This window comes from Mixophyes fleayi, chromosome 7 (genome assembly GCF_038048845.1).
Source record: "Mixophyes fleayi isolate aMixFle1 chromosome 7, aMixFle1.hap1, whole genome shotgun sequence".
In the NCBI taxonomy this organism is placed as follows: Eukaryota; Metazoa; Chordata; class Amphibia; order Anura; family Limnodynastidae; genus Mixophyes; species Mixophyes fleayi.
The window spans coordinates 19,635,331-19,662,669 of record NC_134408.1 but is presented as its reverse complement, the minus strand read 5'-3'; the positions used below and the strand labels follow the sequence as shown (position 1 = coordinate 19,662,669).

General features: G+C 42.3%; 1 protein-coding gene across 2 annotated transcripts in view; it reads right to left on the bottom strand.

Annotated features, from left to right (window-relative positions):
* The window catches only part of C1QTNF8 (C1q and TNF related 8), a 34,905-nt gene extending 9,403 nt beyond the window's left edge, over positions 1 to 25,502 (bottom strand). The window contains exons 1-2 of one of the 2 annotated variants that reach the window (XM_075179261.1): positions 25,379 to 25,500; positions 19,809 to 19,942 (exon numbers count right to left, since the gene is read on the bottom strand). The gene's annotated coding sequence lies outside the window, so the exon portion shown is untranslated. Of the gene's footprint in view, positions 1 to 19,808; positions 19,943 to 25,378 lie in introns of both variants that reach the window. The other variant, XM_075179262.1, reaches the window with a different exon arrangement.
* Positions 25,503 to 27,339: the final 1,837 nt, after the last annotated feature.

Sequence of the window (27,339 nt, the reverse complement as noted above, 5' to 3'; positions counted from 1 at the left end):
GAGAATTGTGGCATAGTATTCCTAACCTAAAATCAGTGACTCTGTATTTTGTTTTATTTTGCTGTTCTGTAAGAATCCTTGTAACACTTATTGTGTTTCTTCACTGAAACCTTCACATTCCAATTGTGAGCCCTGCCCATTTACCAGTGTGACGAAACAGGCATGGGGAAGGGAAAATTGCTGTGAAATGTAATTATTCATTATTTACTTTGAAGTACAACTCCAACTAAAACGTCCTGAATTGGAAGGAGCGTGTAACTCAGGAGAACACTCCAGTGCTGCAAAATTTGTTATTCAATATATCAACAATTAAACCTCAAGTCTCAAACGGTCACAGATCATGCACAGATAAAACATATGGTAGGGTGGTGCAATGGGGTAAGGCAATATCAAAATGCCCAAATAAGGAGAAAAACACTTTATAACATACACTCAAAAGGCCAAATAGTGAAAACAGGTAGGTCTGTTCAAAAATAAAAGTATGTAATGACGCTACAATAAGACATAGCCATAAAAGATGTTAGATCAAGAAATACAAACCTCACAATAATATCACTATGACAAAGCTAATTGTGATCTGTGATCTGTGAATAGGTCACCATACAAATCAGGCGTATATTGAAAATATTATTTTTATTTATTATTTATGTATCATACAAAATGATAATATATTGCATATTCTCACGACTGTCTATGTATGTAACTGAGGGTTATTAGATACAAAGGACCTGATTCATTAAGTAAAGTAAAGCAAAGAAAAGGAGTAACTTTGCACCTTAGCAAAACCATGTTACATTGGAGGGGAGGTAAATTTAAAATATGGGGACAGATTTATAGTTGTGGTAGGGCATGTCCTAGATCAACTTTAAATGTCAGTGTAAAAATAAAGCTATCAAGTATATGTGTGCTACATGAAAATACAGCCAGTGTTTTCCTTATGTGCAAAATAATACACTAATTTGCACCCCTTTCATTGTAATATGATTTGTCCAGGAAGAAATTTACTCCTTTTTTTGCCTTATTTTCCTTAATGACAGACCCAAAAAGGCACAATTGTGGAACTGTGCTTCAAAAGCCCAAAACCTTTCTTCTTACACCAACTTCTCAGCCAACTAATTTACCTCCCTAAACTCCTGCTGTCTTTCAGTTGTGGAATGTGGCACACGTACTTCATGTAATCTACCCAGGGGTTTTTGTTTTAAGCTTACAGTCTGACCCCGTTTTTCAGAATGGTCCATCTACCTCTAACCCCTGCCTACCTTTCTCGACACTTCAGTTCACACGTTTTTTGAGCAGTCACTTCCTTGGTTGCTAACGGAAGTTTCTCGCTGCAGCAATGCTGCACCTGAACTTATATCCCCAATATCAGACAATTTGTTATATTTATTATGGGTTGTCAGACAGGGACTAATATCCAAGACATTTTTCACCATCTTCTAACTGTGACCTATCTAGCTACCTTAGGATCCTGCTCTCCAATATCTCCACCTCCTTCTACACTGGCCGCAACCACTGGCTGCACAATGAGCACCAAACTCCTCTCCAAGAGCATCATTTCAGGTTAAGAGTAAAACTGCTGCAATTCGTATATGCAAAAACGTGTCCATAGACTTATGCTTCCGTCATCATCATCAACTCAGAAACTTGCACCAGGCCTAGAGAACATGCAAAGATAAAATTACATGAAAGCATCCGCAAGTGTTCTTTTAGGCGGTGTACATGGTGTACACAGGGCCGGATTAAGGGAATGGAGGCCCCTGGGCTAAGGGGACCTCCATTCCCCCGTGTGCCCCCCCCCCCCCCCCCCGTAATCTGAGCTGCTCAGTAGCACTGATCGCGCCGAGGGCGCCCCCGCCCCCGACCGATCAATACTGCTGCTGAGCACTTTCAAGGGCCCCCTGGATGCCAGAGGCCCCTGGGCTGTAGCCCAGTTAGCCCTATGGTTAATCCGGCCCTGGGTGTACATCTTGCAGATACTGGAGGACTCCTACAACCATACATACTGCTGATCATGGCGGTCACCAGCACTAGCTAGCCATTTTTAATTGGCTGATTGCGCATTGACCCCCTCCAGCAGATACTTAACTGAGTACTGAGTATTAATAATGTTACGGCTATTTTATATGAAGTTGCTGCCATCTGTTCACATTACTTAATTGACATTTCCTTTTGGACTACTGCGGGAAGAGGATTTTCATTTGATATTTCAATGGAAAAAAACAAGAGATGTTTGTATTTAATGAGATTTAATTTGCATTTGTATTTTGTAATTGTGTTATTTATTTGCATTTTACATAAGAAATGCAACTTTGACATTTACTAATAACTGTAGACAATATTCTCTCTTATGTATATGACACTTCATTTCAGCATTATATTGTGGACAAATAGGGTAATCTGACTAGCATTAACTACTAACACTGTCAATGCTCTATGCTGTCGTGGGGAGTAAGTAGACACTCCTGTTATACCTAATGTTCATATGATGCATATGCTATTGTTTATGAGTTGGACACATCTTGAGATGTGTCCGATTCAGCATATACATGTAAGTACAATGTTTCGTGCGTGCATCGTTTTTTCTTCTGTAACACCAACCGAGTACTTTAGAAACCATCTAAGACAATTAAGGTGAGCCTCCTTCCCCTTCACTCTCCCATTATCCCCCTCCCCCCTCTTCATAGGACTCTACAAACACCAGGAGGCGAATTGAAGCAATTTTCTATGAACTGAACAAACAACAGTCCCTACTCAAAGAACAAACCCAAGGACAATCATCTTCCGAATTAACGAGAGCAACATAAAGGTAGGCCTTTTCCAGCATCAGCACATCCACACGGCAATAGAAAGAACACCCCCCCGCACCATCCTACACCACGGAAAACTCCAACATTATCTGTGGTGTCACACACCTGTCCCACCTTTCGCAAAATGTGAGTCTTTAGGGTCCATTTATTAAAGGCTGATAAGCCTTAACTTCAAGCTTATTTTTTTGCTTCACCACATTTATTATAGGGTTAAACTGATTTCATTGGCGTTAACCCTGCTTTTGCCAAGTCTCGAAGGGAGGCAGGTCACCTGTCCCTGACTCCTCCCCAGCAGGCTGTATGCTCCTCCCCTCCTTCAAGTTCTGTCTGTTTAACCCAATGTATGCCACCTTTACCTCAGGAATCAGGACTTAATGCTATTAGTCAGTGTTTAGAATTTATTTACTGTGTACTTATCAATGCTTTGCAGATCAATGAACCGCCACTCTATAAAATATATCAATGCATTGGCTGATTCGCATGTTGAATAATTCTTGTTAATCCCTATCCAGCCAGTTCTCCCCCTCTCAGAGGATCAATGTGCTCTCTCCTCAGTCCTTTAATTACTTCATTAGTGGTAAGTTCAACGCAGCCAATAGCTAATTGTTTTACATAGAGCCTTTAATGGTTTGTTAGCTGTGATAGAGACTGCAGATCACTAGTACGTGATTATACACAGTACAACGGCTGATATACCATAAGCGTACTGACACATGTCAGCGGTGAATGTGCAATTAACCCCTCGCACCATCCAGAGCCCTGGTTATCTTTCTATCTGATACATAACCCACTGTGGCACAGTGGCCTAATGGTTAGCACTTCTGCCTCACAGCACTGGGGTCATGAGTTCAAATCCTGACCATGACCTTATCTGTGAGGAGTTTGTATGTTCTCTGTGTTTGCGTGGGTTTCCTCCTGGTGCTCTGGTTTCCTCCCACATGATAATTATACTTCTGGCGTTCCCACTTATTTTCTTATACCAACAACCTGGCGTGCTTATTTTCCTTGAGATGATCAGAAATAACCTGTCCTTTCATTGTTGTTTCTATTGTAATACCCAACAGGGTTAGCTATAGTTCCGTCAGCAGGTACAGATCCAATAAGTCCACTGAACTTACTGAGCATGTGCGGACTTACCGCTAGCTCTGCACAATACAGGAGAGAACACAGAAGCGATGATGTTCACATCTGCGGTAAGCCAGTACAGTTATCTCTGGGGAGAAAAGTATCTTTGAGACAGCCACTGTTCACTGGCATTGTCGCGGAAAGACAAATTTCATTTTTTTCTATTGCTGCCAACACCTAGTGGGAGTTAATAAATAGACACCTTACCTGTAAAGCGCAGTATCAACACTCAATTATGAGTCAGAGATGAAAATTGACGTTTCACATGCATTTTTACTGGAATTTGCATGTTTTTCAGTTCAAGCAGCATTCCTAAAAACACCACTGCAATGCAACGGAACAATATGAAAGTAATAAAGCCACCGTATGGGCACACTAGGAACAATGATGTCTAGTCTCAAACCCATTTATATACATTTTACAAGCACAAAGGAAATAAATGCGGGTGCAAGGCTTCTGAAGGTTGACATATGCAAGCTAATTGCTAGTCATATAAAATGCAAATACGTGTTTGTCAATTAATTCATAGTATTAGCTTTGGGTGGCTCAAATGAACGCTGTCCAGCCATGGATTTCTTTTCCATATTAAATTACACATACTAAGATCAGGTTTCTGGCCCTGATTCATTAAGGAAAGTAAGGCAATAAAAGGAGTAAATTGTCTCCTGCACAGACCATGTTACAATGCAAGTAGTGCAAATTAGTTTATTATATTGCATATAAGGGAATACAGGCTGTTATTTTCCTGTAGCACACATATATTTGATAGCTTTTTTTTTACACTGAAATTCAAATTTGATCTAGGTCATGTCCTAGCCCAACTATAAATCTGTCCCCACATTTTAAATTTAGTGCCCCCTGCAATGCAACATGGTTTCAACACGGTGCAAAGTTACTCTTTTTTTTTTGCTTTACTTTCTTTAATGAATCAGGCCGTCTGTGCTCCTACAAATTCACATGTCAGACATAGCTTGGTATTAAAATATTACATAGTTGAAATGGAAGAGATCATTTGGTTTATGATTACTGTGATGAAAGCAAATCGTGAAAGATTAGTTTAAAAGGAGAGCTAAAGTAAGAGTGTAAGCTCTTCACAAAAGACCTTGGTGGTGGTATAATTGGTGAGACAAAGTTAGTGTGGGGGACAGACAAGGAGAGTTTGAAGTTTTAAACAGACCAGGTGGTTATTTTCGATTAACCCTTTGTCACACACACATCTTGCAGGCTCATGTTTTTGCTGGATCGCGACAGGTGGGAGGGGGCAAAAGTTGGCATTGCAAAATTGTGTCAGCAACAGACATTATCTGAAATTGATTGTAAAATGTAAGAAAATAGTTGTTCTCCAAAACAAAAATGAAACATGAAGGAAACATGTTGTAAGGTTGTAATCTTGACGTGTTCCCATGGTAAAGGCTGAAGACAGTGAGTCATCCTTGGGTGGGTGCTTGAAGATCATTTACCAAAGTGATCTCCTCCCATCATTTTAAAAAACACACTCAGGTCAAAGATTGGCCCTCCCATGTTTCACTCAAACCGCAATCAGATCCATCAAAACTGCAATCAGATCCGTTCAAACCGCAATCAGATCCATCCAAGCCACAATCAGATCCATCCTAGCCACAGTCACACCCATACATCCAGACCACAAATTAGATCCGTCCAAACCACAAATCAGATCTGTCCAAACCACAATCAGATCCGTCCAAACCACAATCAGGTCTGTCCAAACCACAATCAGATCTGTCCAAACCGCACCCACATTCTCATGAAGTCATGTCCGTTTATGAGTCCGGCAATTGTGACAGTCCCACCACAATTAGGATTGTTGGAAGGTACAGTATGTAAATTTAACTCCAGGGGGTACATGTAATATTCTGTGATTCTAGCAAATCAAATGTAAAACATCAATGTGCTTAAAGGCAAGTTGTTGTTTTTTTTTTTTTTCGTTTTAAATTTGCCCGGCAAAGTCGGAGAATATCGGCCATTTGCTAGAATCACAGATAAATACATTCACCCCCAAGAGTCTGTGTAATGCTTAGGATATCGTATTAATATGAATAATCTTTGTTTCACAAAAACAGCAGCAGTGCTAGTGTGACGGCATTATCACTGTTAAATGATTAGAGACAATTGTTCACAAACATGTTTACACTGTTGCATCCACTAGACAAGCTCTTGTAAGACATACTGGAGTGTGACAAATTTCTGGCAGTGATGATATACAGAAGTAATCACAGGCATCCAACACTAGCTCGGTTTTTCATGATCAGACTAGTTAACACCTGGGATTTACAGATTAGCAAGTGTTTACAGACAATCTACACATGGAAACAGCTCATATTGACAGAATATATATATATATACAAGTTAACCCGTGCATGATACTCATGCATTCTAGTCAAATCAAGCTACTTAAGGTGTTAAAAAGGTTCTTGTCATGCATTTGGGCCATAGCCCAGGCCTCAACCACCAACCACTCCCCACTGTCACCCCCGGCAACCACCAACCACTCCCCACTGTCACCCCCGGCAACCACCAACCACTCCCCACTGTCACCCCCGGCAACCACCAACCACTCCCCACTGTCACCCCCGGCAACCACCAACCACTCCCAACTGTCACCCCCGGCAACCACCAACCACTCCCAACTGTCACCCCCGGCAACCACCAACCACTCCCAACTGTCACTTCTCCTTCAAGAAATATATATATATATATTTTTTTAAAATCTTTATAAACAATTTTAACAATTAACAAATTAAATTAACAAATTAAAAACATCTTAGTATACCAAATTTCAGCCCTTTCTGAAATTTTTTTTCCACACACACTAAGAATTTAGTAGGTCAGTGTATAACTCCGCCCAGCAGGTGGCGCTGCAGCTTGGTTTTATTTTTTCCACACACACACAGACAGACTAACACACACCACTAGACATTTATATTATAGATATATATACACTAGAGATGCTCAGACTCGGATCCCCGAGAACCGAACACATCCGAAATTAGCAGATCCGAGTACCGAGCCGGCTCCATACTTTCACGCGCTTTCGGAAATGAAAACGAGGCAAAACGTCACGTCATCGGATCTCAGATCTCCAGAGTTTTGGATTCTATAAATACCGCCCTCCACAGCGATCTAGCACCATTTCACAGAAGGAGTAGCACAGTCTGTAGAGCAGTTGGGCAGCGTCATAGGTAGAATAGAAAGAGGTGGGGGTAGCAGTGTTCTTCAAAGTCTACAGTGACACTCAGAAAAGCTCCTTTGCTCCATTGCTAATTGTCATTGCTGAAATAGAAATAATAATAGGTCTGGCAGGCTTGGTCTTCTAAATCTGCAGTGCCATAATGTACAGTGTTATATAGGTAACACACAAAGAGGAGAGCTCCATTGCTCCATTGCTAATTGTCATTGATGAAACACAAATACTAGGGCTGGCAGGCTTGGTGTAAATCTGTAGTCACATTGTACTGTGTTATATAGGTAACACACAAATAGAAGAGCACCATTGCTCCATTGCTAATTGTCATTGCTGAAATACAAATACTAGGGCTGGCAGGCTTGGTCTTCTGAATTTGTAGTCAAATTGTACGGTGTTATATAGGTTGCACAGAAAGAGGAGAGCCTCAATGCTCCATTGCTAATTATCATTGCTGAAATGCAAATACTAGACCTGACAGGCTTGGTGTAAATCTGCAGTCACATTGTACTGTGTTATATAGGTAACACACAAAGAGGAGAGCTCCATTGCTTTATTGCTAATTGTCATTGCTGAAATATAAATACTAGGGCTGGCAGGCTTGGTGTAAATCTGCAGTTGCATTGTACTGTGTTATATAGGTAACACACAAAGAGGAGAGTCTCATTGCTCCATTGCTAATTGTCATTGCTAAAATACAAATACTAGGGCTGGCAGGCTTGGTATAAATCTGCAGTCACATTGTACTGTGTTATCAAAATGGATTCACAGCAGTACACAGAAGACCGAAGCTTTATTGAGACAGACACAAATATAGAGAAGGGTGCATAAATTTAGGCAAGACATTCAACAAAACTTCAAACAGTGATGGGGGAATGGGTTGGAGGGGGTACGGAAGGGGGAGACACAAGCCCAAGGTTTTATTGATTAAACAGACACTAAGGGGGAGAAGGAGAAGAGGGAGACAGAAAATGAATCATCTTCCTCTTTCTCAGGACTGTCAATGGTGTTATAGTCTCTTAGCAGGCTGTGGATCAGCCTGCGGCAGTCCTGGATGGTCATCTTCTCCCTTTTCAAGATGAGGCGATTCCTGGCAAGCCAAATAGCATCCTTATATCAGTTCATAAGGCGCCAGGCCTCCTGGATTGCCCCAATGGTGTGGGTCCCAGGAAAAAATACTGAATGGTATGAAAGGCAAGTTCTGGGAACACTGTCCTTAAGTTCATGTTCCCCAGTGCAACAGTGCCTGTGCAGTGGGGCAGTCCCAAAAAATATGCTGTGCTGTTTCCCTTCTGGTGATGCAGAAGGGGCAGTGGACATATCCACACAGGTTCCAGGAGTGCATGAATGTCCTGAGAGGCAGACCTCCCTAAATAGCCATCCATGCAATGTCTTTGTGTCTATTAGCCTCTTAGATGCCACATTCTCCTACATTCTCCTACATGTGTTTTGTTGTTGCAGCAGAGTGTCCTGGAACAGACTCCAAAATGTCTTTAGCTCTGATGAGCTTGTGGGCAGTTTTTGGCTTCCACAAGTCTGGTTTAAGTCTCTCCAGATGGTGCTCCCTCACAAATTGTCCAACATCCAGGTAAAACCAAGGTGTAGTCTAGTTGTAAGGGAAGGAGCTATCCCACTTGTCCCAACCAAGGGTCCTCCAAAGATGCAGGAGGAAAAGAGAGACATGGACTTCCCAACAGAGCAAATGTTCTTTTCAATAAGAGTTCTGCCGATGCAGTTGCAGACAAAGAAGGCTCACAGCATGGTGGGCTTCCTTCCAGTTTATATTAAGTCCGGATATTTTCAATTTGGGCGGCAACGGTTTCAATTAGCTGGGCGGGGGCTCAGCTGATAACGGCAACGGTTTCAATTAGCTGGGCGGGGGCTCAGCTGATAACGGCAACGGTTTCAATTAGCTGGGCGGAGGCTCAGCTGATAACTTTCAATTAGCTGGGCAGGGGCTCAGCTGATACATCAGACAATTAATAATACGGGTTATACTACCCATTGGACATTGATGTGTATGAACTGATATAATTTCACTACCTGTTTATATATATATATTTTTTGTCTATTTTTTGTTTGTTTCATATACCGTCTACAAAGTGCTCATGTCAGTTCATTTTGTTTCCGGCCGGAATACTTATCTTGTACATTATGTTGTAATAAATAACATTAACCACTTATTTGTCACACATGCTATACCTTCCAGCGCCCAGAACCTGATATACCACGTTATTATCCCAGTTATCCAAGGATCTGGTGGAGCGATCAAATGAACCATAACTGATTTCATGATCCAAGGACAATTCCATCTTGCATCACATTTCTTTTCTGCCACTGCTGTGTGCCAATGTTTCCTAGATGTGCTAGGAACTGCCGTGTGTTTGAGTCATTAGCATCCAGCCAGGTCTCTGCAGTATTTGTCCGATAGTGTATGAAAATAATATTGTGACCTGTGAGGTGGTCAAAACTGACTGAAAATAACATGACATTGGTGTTATTGAGGTTAATAATAATGTAGAAACAAATAAAGAGCAAAATTATGTGATTTTAGCATATTTTAGCAATTTTTCTAAAAATTACAGATCCAAAACCAAAACACACGAGGGCGGTTTTGCCAAAACCAAAACACGAAGTTAATCCAGATCCAAAACAAGAACACGGGGGTCAGTGAATATCTCTAATATACACACACACATACATACAGTGGTCGAAGTGGAAATTTAGAAGTGGCAGTATAGATAATGTAAGTGCATGGTATTTGATAGCTTTATAATGAAGGCAACTTTTATTGCTGAAACAAATAATTAAAAAACAATGGAGCAACCATAATCTGGTACATTTCATCAAATATCACCATATTTACAAATTGGTTACCTGCTTACATTATCAATAACAATATTCGAACATCAATTCCTGTAAAGATTGATTGTTAAAAACTTTATAGATAATAAACAAGATTCAGCGCTCGCTAATTATACCTAAATGACCTATGTTGGTATAGGTCATTTGGGTATAATTAGCGAGTGCTGAATCTTGTTCATTAATTGTATTATGTTAGGATGTGGACTGTCATTTTTATCTTTAGCTGCTGCAATTTACCCTTGAGACATTGTCATTTAAGGCTAGCTCATATGTTTTGCTCTCTGTGAAAAACTTTAGCTTAAGAGTCCATAGCTGTTGGGGAAAAAATGGATGAACAACATCAAAGTTATTCATTGAAATAAATAACTCCTCTTATTTTTACATACTTCTATTTTTTTTACCGCTAAAGACTTAATCCATCTTAGTTCTGACAGAATGAGATTCACGGCCTTCAGATACAGGAAAGGCTCATGGTTGATGGTTACTCTCATTCTTGTATGCCAGTGGTTATATTTTACAATTGTTATAATCAGATACATCGACTCTCAGTCTATACCATTTATAGTTGATGGAACTCCATAGACTATTTCCGAGTATTCCAGAGACTGTAAGCTCCTGATACTAAGTCTATCTGCTGTTTCCTTCCATAATGTCCTGCTTCCCCAGCTATCAACTGTAAAAAGGTTGCATTGTTTCCTCCTGATGAGAACCCAGAGGACAATTCCTTTCTCAAATGTTTAAGGATTTGAAGCTACCTCTGGCAAACATCTTACCATGTAATGACAACCAAGGTATGTCAGAAACTTCTCCATAATTCTCGACCCATTTTTTAAACTTTGCTGCAAAGTTCTATCCACACAGTCTCTGAGTGCAAGCCGGGAACAAAAGAAGGTCCTGTATACTTTAAAATATAGTTCTTTTTTTGACTTATTCTCAATATAAGACTTCTCTCTTACCCACTTCCTTAGAGGCTTGAGACCAGATTCCAGATACGGTGGATGGAAGCGCTGCATCCATCTACCTCTTTTGAGACTACCACCTTGGATCCAAGATCTTCAAAAGGCTAATTCTTGGTGCTGTTAACCCACAGAGAGAAAGCATCCAAAATTTGCTATTGGAAGCAAGGAGTCAAAAAAAACCTTGAATTCAACATATCCAAACCACCCTCTTTTCTCTGTAGGTAAGTGATCTCTCTTCTTATTGGATTCAGTCTGTTGCCCCATAAGAGCTGAAAGACTAGAGAGCCTGGCTAAAAAAAAGATTCCAGCAAAGGATACATTACAGCATCATACAAAAACAGGAACCAGGAAAGTCTTTAACATTATAATCCTTCCTCTGTAGGTCAGCCTCCAGTCTTTCCACCACTGAACAATTGCATTTCTGGTTTCCAACTTCACTTCCCAATTTAACCTGGCATTATCTTCTTATCAATTTTCACCCCTAAGATCGTAATATAGCAGGAGGCCTTTGCAAATTCAGGCAGATCAAAATCCGGATCACCTTGCTGTGTCCAGAAATCTTTACTTTTTTCAAGGTTATTATTATTATTATTATTATTATTATTATCGTTTATTTGTAAGGCGCCACAAGGTATCCGCAGTGCCGTACATGGCACAAACAGTAGATCATACAGGGTGAAACAATACAGAACAATAAACACAAAGTACCAGAACTTCAGAAACTCCAGGCAGGCAAAATACTGTAAAGACGGAGCTGAAGAACAGGTCTGGAGACAGGAGGGGAGAGGGGCCCTGCTCATACGAACTTACATCCTAAGGGAGGGTAAACAAAATCAGGCATAAGAGGGAGCCAGTGAAGCAAAGGGGAGAGTAAAAAGGTTGACCAGAAACCCTGAGGCCTCTGAATAGCTTCTGATGGACGCAGACAGCCTCTGTCTCTCATGAGGCTTAGGCAACATTACAGTTATATATCATCCACATATGCAACTACAGTCAGCGGCAAGCAGTGGGGACCAGTATCCCTCAAAAAGTGGACTTAGAGGGCAACCCAACCTCACCCCGGCCTCAACTCTGAAAACGTCACCCTGCCAGCCATTAATCAGCGGATAGCTCCGCCTCCTTATGCAAAGTATGTAACCAATCAACAAATTGTACCAGGATACCGTACTTTGAGAAAGTTGCCCACAGATAATCATGTTCTACTCTATCAAAGGCTTTAGCCAGGTCTAGACCAACAACATACTTTACATACCCAAGGGTTTTGCATCTCTCAAACATTTCTCTTATTGAGATAGCAGCTCCAGAGATATTCCACCCTTTTCCTGTGCCACACTGACCGCTTGATAACAGTGCTGGGGACAGACACACTAATCTAGAAAACAAGATTTTGGCAACAATCTTCCTACCGACATTCAAGAGGGTTATTGGCCTCTAATTCATGATGTCACCAGGCGCTTACCCTTGGACAACAGAATCAACAATGAAACCCTCACGGACTGAGGCATCCAGCGCTTTTCAAAACAGCTTTTATACACATATACCAGAATTGAAGCAAGGAGGTCTTTATATTTTTTTTTATAAAACTTGGCTATTATACCGTTTGGTCCTGGTGCCTTCTATTGACGGAACAAAAATTTTCCGAACTTGTGCCCAATAGCGAAAGCCATCTGAAGCTGGTGTTAGTTATTGAACCCTATGGTGAGAGCATTGCGATAGAGGAATCTTTGGATCCCCCTCCACATATTACTTGTTCTGCGCTCTGGTTACTATCGCAAAGGTGGCCACATTACGATAGTGACAATAGAGGATATAGGAGTCAGGTCTTCGCAGGAACAGCATTTTTTCGTGACTGCTGTTCCAAAAAAAGAATTTTCATAAATAGTCACAATCTTTCATTCCTTATCAGTAGGATAAGGAATAAAAATGATCATATTTAAAAGACGGCACTTGTTAAATATGCCCCTATGATCTATATCAGGCCTGTCCAACCTGCGGCCCTCCAGGTGTTGTGAAACTGCCAGCCCCAGCATGCTTTGCCAGTAGACACCCAGTTGATAGCTGGAAGGGCATGCTGGGACTTGTAGTTTCACAACACCTGGAGGGCCGCAGGTTTGACAGGCCTGATCTATATTGATTATTTCTCTTACACTCCCTTATCAGTTACTTCTCTTACACCCCTCAATCCATACTGATTAGTCCACTTTCTGCTATTTATTTATTGCTGATTTCTCATTTCATTCATTGAATTTACTCTGTCTATATTCTCTTATCTGCCTCACTACTTATTATATTGCATTTCATTAATTAAGACAACGGGATCTCGGTGCTAACATAAATCCCTAATTTAACTAATCAAACATGTTCCCCCTCACTTCATCTGTTTAACATTTATTGTAGTTTATAGAAAGCCTGAGAAAGGCAAGTGTTTCTTCAGACAAACAAAAATGTCACCCCGATTATTTCAGGTCTTTTTAAATATGCCCCTAAAAAGGGCGTATTTACCCATCAGTCAGCACGCTGTTAACACTGGGAATAGAATATGTGAATGCTATTATATTGTTTTAGGGAGGAACTGGTTAATCTGCCAAAAAACGCTGGTGACTCACAGGCTGCAGCTTAGCCAGAGGGTAAGTGGTTATGGAATCATCTCCTCACAGCTGCTAAGATATAGCCGGGAACCATATATTTCAGAAGATACTACTCCCACCATTTCCCTCTCTTTATACTCCGAGATAAAGCACAAACATCATTCAGAGAGATATCCTAGTGTTCTATACAACTCATACTTGCCAACTCTACCGGAATATCCGGGAGACTCCCGAAATCTGGGTCAGTCTCCTGGGCTCCCGGGAGAGAGGGCAATTCTCCCGATTCCCGGGCGGCGGTGGAAAGTGAAAGGAGGGGGCGGGGCTTATCGGCATCACGGGGGCGTCGTTGTGACCACGCCCCCTTGTTTTATTGGACTAAAAGGTGGTGACAGCTTTGGGGGCGTGGCTAACAGCACAATTCTTCAAGCCCCGCCCCCACACACCCACCTGACCCCCGGACCTCCCGGGACTTAACCTGCCAATGTTGGCAACTATGATACAACTATCGCTGGAAAAGGCTCCTGTAAGTCAGTCATTGTTACATATTTCCAACCCTAGAATGCCTCAACTTTTCTATCATGATTGATGTCCAGCTGGCGATACACCTAAGACGTGTCACAGCCTTTGAAATAAATTACGCAATGTCTGTATTTCTTGTATATACGTCTGCTTAATGCCCGGGGTTGCAAGCCTACAGGTAAAACATAGCTGAACGGTGTTAGTATCAAACGCATTGGCATATGTGTACGCAATGCCGAAAATTGTACACAATATAATACGCAAAAGAAGTGTCATATATACGTGTAGCCCCTGTCACTGTGTGTAGTGTGGGGTGCAAAGGTTACACAGTGCACCTCCGTCTCCAGCCCTGGCTAGCTGATGGGCATGGGTGTAAATTAGCAGGGGGTCCCTGGACACAGGGCCGGATTAACAATGGTCCTGATGGGGCTGCAACCCCAGGCCTCTCCACAGAAATAGGCCCAGGTCAGCCAGGAGTAAAAAACAAAAAGAGAGCACCTACACTGTCTATTGTATGTAGCTATAGAGGATCAATATAGATATATACAATAGACAGTATATTTATATATGTTTATACATAGAGTCAAGTTTTATTGTTTTTATTTATTTTTCTTTAGTTTTTAGCACCCTGTGCTTTGTTCAATGTTAAAAACCTGAAAATGAGCATTTTTCATGTATGTTTCTGTTAAACACTTTATAAATAGAAATAATCAACCATTGTTTGTATTGTTGCCTTCAATGGTCAATAAAAACACATACCTTTACCTCTCAACTGTCCCCATTCCATCAGGATAGTCTTGATTTTAGGGAACTATCCTGATTAGCCAAGAGCTTGTCCCGGCATGAGGGGCAGCTGGGACGTATATCTACTCTTCACTTTACATACAGGATATGTGAACCAGTTAGTGGTGCAGTCTGTATATAAGGGAGGATGGGAGGGAGATGTAAGTGGCTGGAGCGAAGTGCAAGCTATGCCCTCCATGGTGCTGGCCACACCCACACATCATTGGCCACACCTCCAGTGGGACGGCACTTCTCACAATAGGCTCTTTATAATTTTCATTCCCATAATCTGGCCCTGCCTGGACATGCAGGTATTTCTTTACAAGTAGTGGGACACAGGTGATGTCGCTTTGTGGTGCAGTGCAATAAAAGTCAGAACAATTTGCGTGCCAGACGATCTTTATCACAAACTGAACTCTTTAATTACACTTCTCCTCCTAAAGCACGAAAAAACGAAAAGGGTTGCAGCAAAACAGGAATATATTTGCAGCTCCTTACTCTCTCCAGCATAGGTCTTAAATGGCCAATTTGAATATGATTGCTAGTGTATCTCCTTACTCCTGCTGCACACATCTTAGACTGCTGGTGTTGTCATAGTACATACCAGGTTCTCCTGGTCACAGTAGTTTCACAGCTACACACAATCATAATATTTTTCTTTTTTGTCTGTTTCCCAGTATACAAATGCAGGAATCACAGTGTAACTGATCTCCAACACACACGGGCAGCTTTTACACTTTCTCTGTGTAACTCTCAGCCTATGCTCTGATACTCTGTCTGCAGTGTACTCTCAGCTTAGGCTCTGATACTCTGTCTGCAGTGTACTCTCAGCTTAGGCTCTGACATTCTATATGCAGTGTACTCTCAGCTTAGACTCTGACATTCTATCTGCAGTGTACTCTCAGCTTAGGCTCTGATACTCTGCAGTGTACTCTTAGCTTAGGCTCTGATACCCTATCTGCAGTGTACTCTCAGCTTAGACTTTGACATCCTTTCTGCAGTGTACTCTCAGCTTAGGCTCTGATACTCTGTCTGCAGTGTACTCTCAGCTTAGACTCTGATACTCTGTCTGCAGTGTACTCTCAGCTTAGACTTTGACATCCTTTCTGCAGTGTACTCTCAGCTTAGACTTTGATATCCTTTCTGCAGTGTACTCTTAGCTTAGGCTCTGATACCCTATCTGCAATGTACTCTCAGCTTAGGCTCTGACACTATCTGCAGTGTACTCTCAGCTTAGGCTCTGATACTCTGTCTGCAGTGTACTCTCAGCTTAGACTTTGACATCCTTTCTGCAGTGTACTCTCAGCTTAGGCTCTGATACTCTGTCTGCAGTGTACTCTCAGCTTAGACTTTGACATCCTTTTTGCAGTGTACTCTCAGCTTAGACTTTGACATCCTTTCTGCAGTGTAATCTCAGCTTAGGCTCTGATACTCTGTCTGCAGTGTACTCTCAGCTTAGACTCTGACATTTTATATGCAGTGTACTCTCAGCTTAGACTCTGACATTCTATATGCAGTGTACTCTCAGCTTAGACTCTGACATTCAATATGCAGTGTACTCTTAGCTTAGACTCTGATACTCTGTCTGCAGTGTACTCTCAGCTTTGGCTTTGACATTGTATCTGCAGTGTACTCTCAGCTTAGGCTCTGACATTATATCTGCAGTGTACTCTCAGCTTAGGCTCTGACACTCTATCTGCAGTGTACTCTCAGCTTAGGCTTTGACATTGTATCTGCAGTGTACTCTCAGCTTAGGCTCTGACACTATATCTGCAGTGTACTCTCAGCTTAGGCTCTGACACTATATCTGCAGTGTACTCTCAGCTTAGGCTCTGACACTATATCTGCAGTGTACTCTCAGCTTAGGCTCTGATATTATATCTGCAGTGTACCCTCAGCTTAGACTCTGACACTCTATCTGCAGTGTACTCTTAGCTTAGACTCTGACACTCTATCTGCAGTGTACTCTCAGCTTAGGCTTTGATATTGTATCTAGTGTACTCTCAGTTTAGGCTCTGACATTATATCTGCAGTGTATTCTCAGCTTAGGCTCTGACATTAGATCTGCAGTGTACCCTCTGCTTAGACTCTGACACTATATCTGCAGTGTACCCTCAGCTTAGACTCTGACACTATATCTGCAGTGTACTCTCAGCTTAGGCTCTGATATTATATCTGCAGTGTACCCTCAGCTTAGACTCTGACACTCTATCTGCAGTGTACTCTTAGCTTAGACTCTGACACTCTATCTGCAGTGTACTCTCAGCTTAGGCTTTGACATTGTATCTAGTGTACTCTCAGCTTAGACTCTGACACTATATCTGCAGTGTACTCTCAGTTTAGGCTCTGATATTATATCTGCAGTGTACCCTCAGCTTAGACTCTGACACTCTATCTGCAGTGTACTCTTAGCTTAGACTCTGATACTCTGTCTGCAGTGTACTCTCAGCTTAGGCTTTGACATTGTATCTGCAGTGTACTCTCAGCTTAGGCTCTGACATTATATCTGCAGTGTACTCTCAGCTTAGGCTCTGACACTCTATCTGCAGTGTACTCTCAGCTTAGGCTTTGACATTGTATCTGCAGTGTACTCTCAGCTTAGGCTCTGACACTATATCTGCAGTGTACTCTCAGCTTAGGCTCTGACACTATATCTGCAGTGTACTCTCAGCTTAGGCTCTGACACTATATCTGCAGTGTACTCTCAGCTTAGGCTCTGATATTATATCTGCAGTGTACCCTCAGCTTAGACTCTGACACTCTATCTGCAGTGTACTCTTAGCTTAGACTCTGACACTCTATCTGCAGTGTACTCTCAGCTTAGGCTTTGACATTGTATCTAGTGTACTCTCAGCTTAGGCTCTGACATTATATCTACAGTGTACTCTCAGCTTAGGCTCTGACATTAGATCTGCAGTGTACTCTCAGTTTAGGCTCTGATATTATATCTGCAGTGTACCCTCAGCTTAGACTCTGACACTCTATCTGCAGTGTACTCTTAGCTTAGACTCTGATACTCTGTCTGCAGTGTACTCTCAGCTTAGGCTTTGACATTGTATCTGCAGTGTACTCTCAGCTTAGGCTCTGACATTATATCTGCAGTGTACTCTCAGCTTAGGCTCTGACACTCTATCTGCAGTGTACTCTCAGCTTAGGCTTTGACATTGTATCTGCAGTGTACTCTCAGCTTAGGCTCTGACACTATATCTGCAGTGTACTCTCAGCTTAGGCTCTGACACTATATCTGCAGTGTACTCTCAGCTTAGGCTCTGACACTATATCTGCAGTGTACTCTCAGCTTAGGCTCTGATATTATATCTGCAGTGTACCCTCAGCTTAGACTCTGACACTCTATCTGCAGTGTACTCTTAGCTTAGACTCTGACACTCTATCTGCAGTGTACTCTCAGCTTAGGCTTTGACATTGTATCTAGTGTACTCTCAGCTTAGGCTCTGACATTATATCTGCAGTGTACTCTCAGCTTAGGCTCTGACATTAGATCTGCAGTGTACTCTCTGCTTAGACTCTGACACTATATCTGCAGTGTACCCTCAGCTTAGACTCTGACACTATATCTGCAGTGTACTCTCAGCTTAGGCTCTGACACTATATCTGCAGTGTATGCATGCTGCCACTTGCAAGAATCCCCCCTTTTCTCCAGGGGTCTCTGCTCTGGGAACTCTCCCCCTTTTTGAGGCACACATTACTTGCCCCTTGCTGCAACCACCATGCCAGTGCTCCCAGGCCATGCCGGGGGGGGAGGGGGGGCGGGCTGCGATATTGGGACATCTTCCCCCTTCTGTCCCAGGTCCTCAGCTGTCACATCAATTCTCTCTTCTGCTTCTCTCTCTATTTTTGTCTCTTACTTTCTCCTTTTTCTCTGCTTCCCACTTTTTTACAAGCCCTCCTTCTTCTTCTTAGTCTCTCACAGGCTGGATTGGGTTGTCACCATTGCAACCAGCCAGAGTCACTTTTCACAAACCCCTAACTAGCCCCGCAGGTGACCCCCCTTCCTGTAGACCCTGGGGTGCATGGTTTGCTAAAACGCCGCTAGGGGGCATTACATAGATAACAGAAGAGTGGTTGGACAGGGTTCCTTAGAGAAGCGTTTCCTGACAGGCATATCTGCATCCAGGTATATATCGGTCACATTTACTTGTAATTGACCTACGCTTGCCTCCCCCTAACACGCCTCTATAAGCGCTAGGGGTCGTATACGTACGATGCGACTGTGAGATTCAAATTTTATGCTATGCAAATAGACTTGTGTAAAGCTGTACATAAGGGACTCAGTGAGGTCTAGTTTTTATACTGAAAAATAGATCCCTATTTTACCATCCACTTCAGCTGCAACATTCAACTTTCAGGCAACGCAATGCACAACAAAGCAACATATGTAGTTATACCCAAATAAATAGGCCAGTGAAAACATTTATCTGCATTTAGAAAGCGGAGAGGTATAAAGAGAGGAAATCAAGTCTCATGCTGATGCTATCAAAGTTCGACCCATCAGGGAACTGTTATGAGCTTATAAGATAAATTGTATAGTCAGTTACACCCCAGGATGCAGGGAGAGGTAGAGGAAGAGAGTTCTGTCTCCAGTATCACACAGCTGGAAACATACTGCTCTTAAACCGTACAACAAACAAGCAACACTGCAAGTGTGCAACTTACTGAAAACAGCAAAAAGTAAAATAAAACACGTAAAAGAGACAAAACATAAAATAAAAACTATAAGTGCGGAATGGTACAATACACATTTTTATGACAGAACTTTCCGTTCTAGTACTAGACAGAATCTACCAAACACATGTTTTGTCTCTTTTCCTAGGAGAGACATTGTCAGAGGCCTCCACCCTTTCTGGTGGTCTAAGAAAGCAAATATTTGCAGCCTGACCTAACCCTGCATTCAATGAGCAACTAGCCAACTGGGCAATCTGCTGTCCCTGCTTTACCTTACCTCTGACTTGTCTGCAAGGTGTTTTGTTGTAGAAAGTTCCCCCTGTCTTCAGCCAGCCGCTGTGTTTCTGTTCTTCTAGTAAATCAGGACTTGGCTGCCAGAAGCTATCATACTACACACATTGCCGGGTCCTCCTGGAGAGTTTAAATGAAAAGTGTTACATTTGGCTTCCAGTTGTGACTTCGCAGCTTGTCCAGGCATCCCATTCTCTACTAGCCCCAGGGCGAAAAACACAGCATAAACCAAGTTACACACACACAAAGTTACTAAGGAAAAGTAAACTATAGACAAATGCATAGACTACGTACAGACAGGCACTCACGTTTATCACTTGCAGACACTTGTGATTGAAATAACCACTAATAAGAATGTATAATTTAAAACAACCTTAAATATCGTAATAAAAAACAGTTTATTGAACTTTTAGGCAATTTATTATGTGCAATTACCCTCTGAAAGATAACCTCCAAATAATATTTTTGGAGTTGCCATTTCTCCGCACTACCAACAGAACTGTGCACAGCAGAACATAGATAACACACACACATACTGCTTTGGTTGGAATCGAACCCATGACCCCAGCACGGTGAGGCAGCAATGCTAACCACTGTGCTACAGTACTTCCTCGAGCTCTGGGTCTTTGAAGATCTGGAGATAATTATCTCTGTCGCAGCTAGATACCAAGCCTGTTATGTCTGGATAAGTTGGAAAACAAACGCTGCTGTGAAGGATGTCAGCACAGCTGACCGAGCGCACAGCGCCTGCTGTTTGCTTTGAGTACGGTGCTGTATCTTCTAATGACTTGGATGTATAGGCTTGTACACGCCCGCCTGCGACTTTCACTAACTACATTTTTGTATGTTTCTGACCTGTACATTTTGCACACGTCTTTATATAACTGCATCCGGTCAGCAGCATTGCGCGATGTCCTAGGGTAATATTAGTAAGAAAATCTGCCGAATTATATAAACACATGATTACAAATCACAGAAAGAAGTTAAAAGTGAAAGCAATGTATTTAGTAAAAGTTGACAGAGGATATTTATACATAAAACCCAATAAAGTCACATTAAGTAAAAGTGAGATTCAGACTGTATATAAGCTGGATGCACATACAGCAATCTCGCAGGTGATAGAAACAACTTGACTAGTTTTTGTAGCCCCAAAACAAGCAGAACAGACACCTTAGAAAATCTTCTATGACTTGTCAGATTATATTTAGCTATGGCTAGACATCTGCCCATGTGTCCTGTAGTTCACCTGACAGGTGAAGCCACAGATCTGTCCAAACCAGGGGCAGACCCAGACTAAATTTTTAGGGGGGGGGGTGATTTTGCACAATCACGCCCCCTCCTTCATTCTGATTGGCTGGGCCCCAGATAACCCCGCCCGCCAGCCGAGATTGGACCTGCCCCCTTCACCCATTTTGATTAGCGCCTTGGACCCAAATACAATTAACTTAGTGCTGCTGGTTCCGCCACTGGTCCAAACTGGCAAACAATGTACGGGATCAAATGTGAATCTGATCATTCTCAGGCTGGGTACACATTATACAAAATTTCTCCCGATGCGATATAGCTAACGATTTTACCAACGATTAAACAAAAACAAAAAAGTCCCGATCAGCAGCCGATTCCTGTGTACACACTGTACACGTTTTACAAGATTTACCATCAGATCTGTGCTCTTCATCTGTCATAACCATCGGCTGAAAAGATGGTGACTCTGCACACTCCATAGAGATCTATGGACACTGCCGGTCCTGAGTGCATACACACTGCAGGATTGGGGCGACATCGTTCCATCGTTGAATGAGATTTTTAGTCTGGTTTAAAAATCAAATGAAACGATACGATGAGCTTTGGAACGAAAATCGGTCATCGCTGGAGTGTACACACTAATGCGATATCGGGCCAAATGGTCGTTTATGGTGTGATTGCTCCGATAATTGGCTGAAAACGCTGTAGTGTGTACCCAGCCTCAGGCTGGACAATGGGAGAGATTCCCCTTTTTTATCTTTATAATATACAGTACTGTAATAATTACAGCCATTTTCTTGTAGTTTGCACTCTGAAATGTGCTTGCAAGTTGATACTAGAATACTCTGTTCCCCATTCAAAAGTTATGAAGTGTTTTACATAGAACATCATCCACATCTGCCCAGCCCCCTCACCCCAATTGAGCTTACAATCTATGTCCCCTACCACACACAACAGGGTTAATTTTGGCAGAAGTCAATTTTCTGATCTGTTTTGTCTTTGGAGCGTGAGAGGAAACCAGAGCAACTCGACACAAACGTCACACAGATTGGGCTCTAGTTGGAATCAAACTCATGAGACCAGCGCATCGAGGCAACAATGCTAACCACTGTGTCACCATGTTCTTCTGACACAATGTTTCTTGTTCCACATTCTAGAAAGTGATCAGGATCAAGGACAGGATATGGGAGGGGGGAGGGGAATGTTCCAATTGTAGAATGGAATCATCACAGAGGAAAGCAGAGTAAGTAGACTTCCCCTTACAAAGGGACTGTAAGGATAGATGCTGGTGAGGTTTTTTTTACACTCTTTTTGTCCTGTCACATTACACTGTGAATATATCATCATTATCATCAGTTATTTATATAGCGCCACTAATTCCGCAGCGCTGTACAGAGAACTCATTCACATCAGTCCCTGCCCCATTGGAGCTTACAGTGTAAATTCCCTGACATACACACACACAGACAGAGAGACAGACACACAGACTAGGATCAATTTAGAGAGCAGCCAATTAACCTACCAGTATGTTTTTGGAGTGTGGGAGGAAACCCGAGCACCCGGAGGAAACCCACGCAAACACAGGGAGAACTTATAAACTCCATATGCATATCATGCAATAATGTAATACAAATACAATCATGTAATACAAACACAATAATGTAATATAGACACAAGCAAGGTTTATATGGATCCTATCCTAGTATAGCCCTCAAACGTCATTGTACAAAAAACATACAGCTTAAATGGAAAGATTCAATTGTCAATAGGGGTACTGTAGTTTTTATTGTTTTTGTACTTTCTTGCCATTATTTGGACAATTTTCATAGTGATGACATATACATCTCCCGTTCAAGGCAGCTACATTGTTTCCTAGCATTCCAAACACGTATTGAAATCTTACAAACAGGCAATCTACTATATAATTGCCTAGTGGCGTGTGTGAAAAAAACAAAAAAACAAGCTGCAGCGCCACCTGCTGGGCAGAGTTATACACTGACCTATATATTTCTTGAAGGAGAAGTGACAGTTGGGAGTGGTTGGTGGTTGCCGGGGGTGACAGTGGGGAGTTTTTAACACCTTAAGTAGCTTGATGAAGGATGTGGCGATGAAGATGAAGGATGAGGTGATGGAGAAAAATGATGAGGTGGTGACATGTGGACAAAACCACGTTAAAAAAGGGCGCTTGCGTCGGGAAGTAACGCTCTTCCCCATAGGAGGCCTGGGCTAGGCCCAAATGCATGACAAGAACCTTTTTAACACCTTAAGTAGCTTGATTTGACTAGAATGCATGAGTATCATGCACGGGTTAACTTGTTTATATATATATTTGAAACTCTGCAATCAGTTCTCTAATGTCCAATAAGGTTATGATTTATAAATGTCTGTAAACATTTGTGTTTCACTTGCTTAGCCCTCCTTTCAGCTGGAGCTGCCAACCAGTGCGGAAGGTCACAGAGATCCCCGGGGCATCGTCAGCCTGGGGGCGCTACTAGACATCCATAAGATCCGCGGTTGGAAGGAAGAAGGAGTGTAGACAGAAAAAAGAGTGGCGAGCAGGAGAGAGTTGCTGTTGGCCGCACGGTGGCTCAGTGGTTAACACTTCTGACTCATAGCACTGGGGTCGTGAGTTCAATTCCCCAAAATGGCCTTGACTGTGTGGAGTTTGTGTGGGTTTCCTCTGGGTGCTCTGGTTTCCTCCCACACTCCTAAAACAAGCTGAGATGGAGACCCCCCCCCTATGTGGTAGCAGGAGGGTGTGTCAGCAGTGATCCCTATAATGGACAGTGGTCCATGGGGACATAGCTGTAAGTTTTCCTGTGAGGGAAAAAGTGACGTGAATCTCTTCAGGAGATTATAAAATAGACTCATATACACCTCCCAGGGGGTTTATCTATGTCTGGTTATGGAGGGTGCAGCGATGATGACAACAGCACCAACTAGCTGCTTCTGATTGGCCCCTCCTACTGAACGTACTTCATTACGGTACATATCTCCCAACAATTAGAATCCTGAAAGTGTCTAAAATAAGCCCCGCCCCCCGTTCCGTCCAAACTCTGGCCACATATGGGCCACTTTTGTCAAAACTCCACCCACTTTCCTGTTAAGTCCCACCTATTTTTCTGCCCGCTAATCGGTAAGTCCCTCTAAAATCGGGACTGTTATGAGGTATGACATTATGTATTATATTTCTAATTTCATTACTGCAGGAGATAAGATTCCTCATTTGATTTTTACGGGGGAAATGTTCGCATTTGTTTGACTTTCATTTGTATTTGTATTTAATTACATTTTATATGTTAAATGCAACATTCACATTTATTAGTAGTTATTTTTGTCAAGTCACTATTCTCTCTTGTGCACTTGACACTTCTTCACATTATTATGTTTTGTACAAATAAAATATTATTAATATTAATTTATTATTAATAAAATAAATTGGAGTGCATAAATATACACACTTGTTAATCATTCTTGCCTATCGTTCTGGACTCCCGAAAGAGCAGACGCCTTCCTGGATCCCAGGCGGAGGTTGGGATTTAGGATGAGATTTGCATATTAATGGCCCGCCTCTTCTGTGCCCAGGGCCAGGCTGAGCTCGGGGGGCATGGGGGCATCTGCCCTCTGGGCTGGGCCCATAGTGGACTACCTTGGGCTGGGTCAATAGGCCACCTTTAAAATAGGCTGCTGAGCCGAGTGTTTCCCCCCGGGCTAAAATTTGCCAGCCCTCCCCTGTCTGCGTCGTGAATCGTTAAATTACATAGCAGAGGGCGGGGCCATGCTGACGTGATTTCGTCACCACACCCCCTCTCGACCTTACCACCTGATCCCAGAGGGGGATCACTTAAAGTTAAATGTGCGTATCTTTTCCTGCTTTGATTTGGAGCGCAGGGCAACACCAGACCAGGGCAACAAAAACAAACACCTGCCTTTTTAGATAAATACATAACTGCAAATCACAAGAAGAAACCAGATAAACACTGCAGTAAAAGTTGTAGAAAGGCAAATACATAGAAACAAGGAAGTCAAAGTCATCAGGTTGAAAACCTTTATAATAAATATGAATCTTTCAATAAGGTGCAAAAACATCATAGTGACTAATATTAAACTAGGAAGACTTGTAGTGGGTTTTAGCCCTTGCAATTCTAAAATCATCATGTTTATATTAATAAATGGTTCTTATAGAGAGTTCTTGGCTTTGCAGCAGTCTGAACAATGACACTGAATCATCACATTAACATTCTTGCATTATGCTCTGTATGGTGTACAGAGAGGACCAGTTCTGAGCCACTGTTGTGTTGTCAGACTCACCTGAGGACCAGAAGCAGAATTCAGACTCTTTAGGACCTATTCACATAGGCAGCTGTAGTACGATTCCTTTATCCCCCCCCAAAAAATTGTTGCTGCAGCAGCAGCAGAAGACAGGGGCTGGCTTTTGGGCGGTATCTTTACACGAGGTCACTTGGGACGTCCCAGGCAGCTCCTTCATTATTGTTTGCTATGTTATAAATAGATATGACAAAAGAGCTTGGAGATGCTGCTGTAACTTTCCAAGGAAGAAACACTGATCGTGGGGATGTGGCAAATAGAAACAGCTGTGTATCCAATCTGTGATATTCAAGAACATCACGGAACGCAAACAAGACAAACTATCGCAAACTATGTGAAGTAAAAGGGAGGGATGTACAATCTTACTCTCTGACAATAGAGTAAAAATTAATCATTTATGAAAGTGCAAAATTGCAGGGCCGCAAAGGCAAAACAACGTCAGGCACAGATTTGTTGCTGCCCCTGGAAAAGTAACTTGCTAGAGCCCCATTAAAATGTTATGGTTTCCTCGAGCGACTGTTTGAGGATGACTCATTGTTCTCAGCTGTTGCCCTGAGCAAACGTCAAGATTAAAACCATACTCCAGTTTTATTTCATGTTCTTTTTTTTTACTTTGGAGAACAACTAGTCTCTTATATTTTAGCATTAATTTCACTTTATGCCTCTCCCTGTCATAATTATGCACCACAAAAATGTTTGCACCCCAACAAAATCTTGCGCCTTAGTCTGCAGCCTAGTCAGCCTATTACATTATCATGCCCTGTTTGATAAGGATAGCGCCTGTGTGCCCTCATTTTGGCTTGCTTAGGATAATCAAAGAAGTTTAAATAACCAGTTAAATTTAAATTAATTGAAAGGGTTACCAGTGATGATAAGTGCTTTCTTTTCCCAGCAAGCTCATTTCCATCTGGCCCCGGTATTTTAAAAAGCTAGAAATTGGCATGAACCTACCTCTATGTGGAACATTCATGCAGACGTTTATCTCATTAATGACACGTAACAAAGTTAGTATCATTGTCCTGTCACTCTTACGACTTTTAAGAGACATTGACGAGAATTAACTGAGCAATGTAAAACTTGAAATTGAATAAAGAAGTGGTCCTCAAGTGTTAGAATTCACGGCTTTAAAAAAATCTATACACGACATACACTTCCAGAATCCAGCAAAGCATCATATAATAACAAGAGGCCATAAGCCCAATGCATTTAAAATTATTATTATTATTATTATTGTTTATTTTTAGGCGCCACAAGGTTTCCACAGTGCCGCACACAGTACTAACAGTAGACTATACAGGGTATAACAGTACAGAACAATGAACAAAAAGTACCAATACTTCAGAGACTCCGGCTAGTCATATGCAGTAAAGACGGAGCGGAAGAACAGGTATGGAGACAGGAGGGGAGGGGGCCCTGCTCATACGAGCTTACATCCTAAGGGAGGGTAAACAGACCAGGCACAAGAGTGGCCAGTTGAGGCAAGAGGAGAGAAGGGGGGACGAGCTAAAGGAAGGAGATGGGGGTTAAGTAGATGGTTGGTAGGCTTGGAGGAAGAGGTGAGTTTTGAGTGCACGCTTGAAGGAGCACAGAGTAGGAGAGAGACGGATGGAACGAGGGAGGTCGTTCCAGAGAAGGGGGGCTGCACGGGAAAAGTCTTGGATTCTGGCGTGGGAAGAGGTGATAAGGGTGGAGGAGAGGCGGCGGTCGTTGGCCGAGCGCAGGGAGCGGGCAGGAGTGTGAATGGAGAGGAGGTTAGAGATATAAGTGGCAGTAGATTTGGAGAGAGCCTTGTAAGTGGTGGTGAGGAGTTTGAAAAGGATTCTATAAGGGAAGGGGAGCCAGTGTAAGGCAAGGCAGAGAGGGGAGGCAGAGGAGGAGCGCCGTGAAAGGAAGATGAGTCTTGCGGTCGCATTGAGTATAGAGCGGAGGCGGGAGAGACGGGA